Source organism: Pongo pygmaeus, chromosome 19 (genome assembly GCF_028885625.2).
Source record: "Pongo pygmaeus isolate AG05252 chromosome 19, NHGRI_mPonPyg2-v2.0_pri, whole genome shotgun sequence".
Classification (NCBI taxonomy): Eukaryota; Metazoa; Chordata; class Mammalia; order Primates; family Hominidae; genus Pongo; species Pongo pygmaeus.
In genome coordinates, this window is record NC_072392.2 from 77,140,265 (window position 1) to 77,141,399 (window position 1,135).

General features: G+C 55.7%; 1 pseudogene; it reads right to left on the bottom strand.

Annotated features, from left to right (window-relative positions):
- Nucleotides 1-709: 709 nt before the first annotated feature.
- Nucleotides 710-913, bottom strand: LOC129018582 (small nucleolar RNA U3; annotated as a pseudogene).
- Between the last annotated feature and the right edge of the window lie 222 nt (nucleotides 914-1,135).

Sequence of the window (1,135 nt, forward strand, 5' to 3'; positions counted from 1 at the left end):
GAAACTGAGGCCCCTAGGGCCCCATCAGACAGATCCTGCAGGATATTGTGAGAAAGCAGCAACACCCGCAGTCCCCAAAGGCCCTGGAAGGCGCCAGCCGGCAGATGGCTGAGATTATTGTGGCTCAGCTCCAGGAGCCAGACTCCATCAGGCAGCCTGGAAAGGAGACGGAGCAGGTGGAGGCCCCCACAGTCCACCACGCTGCCTGAGGTAGGGCAGGTGCATGGTATTGGCATGCTGCCGCCAGACTCCTAAGGAAGACCGATGCCACCACTATGACTATAGCCATTGTGAGGGAGGTGTGGCCACACCCACCCCGTCCTTGCTCCATGAAGGGCTGGGGTGAGGATGGCATCAAGCACTCATGGCTGCTGAGACCTTCAGGCCTCACTCCTCCGCCTGGGACCCTGGCAAGCACAGTGATGCTAGGGGAGAAAAACACAAGTAGATGCCATTCAGGGGTTTCACCATTTGCTGGGTGCCCAAACATCATCTCAAAGACACCCTGTCTCCATCTCCCATGATTTTAAATGTTACCTAAACTTCTGGCAAGAACCCTCTTGGCCTGAGACCCCAGTATTCGGATCCCCCTCCCTTAACCACCTCTCATTCCTTCTTCCTGCTGGATGAGGAGCAATCAGGGAAGATGGCCTGTAATCCTCTGCACCTCCTTCCTCCCACCCCACACTGCAGCTCACTGACTTACACCCCCACTCACACTGTTCTCTCCCTCTTACTTTCCCGAAGGAAGAGGAGCAGGATTATCAATGGCACACGGCAGCTGCAGCAAAGCCACACCAACAGCCAGAGTCACGCTCAGGAGACACTGCGCCTCCTCATAGTTACCACTGCTCTGCATGTTCAAAGAAGCTTATCTCGTAACTACAGCAATGATCCCTGAGAGTACAGGCTTCTCACTGACTTTCTAGAGGGACCCAGGAGAAACTCTGCCTTCCCCGGCCCCCAAACATGCACTCAATTGCTCTGATGCAGCCAACGTCTGTGGAGCTCCCGTTCTGCCAGAGGCCAGAGCATCAACTAGATCCTGGCCCTGTCTGGCCACTGAGGATAGGGCCTCAGGCTGTGAAAGTCCAATGCACTCACCTGTGTTCCTGGCAACACCTGAACCTGAGTG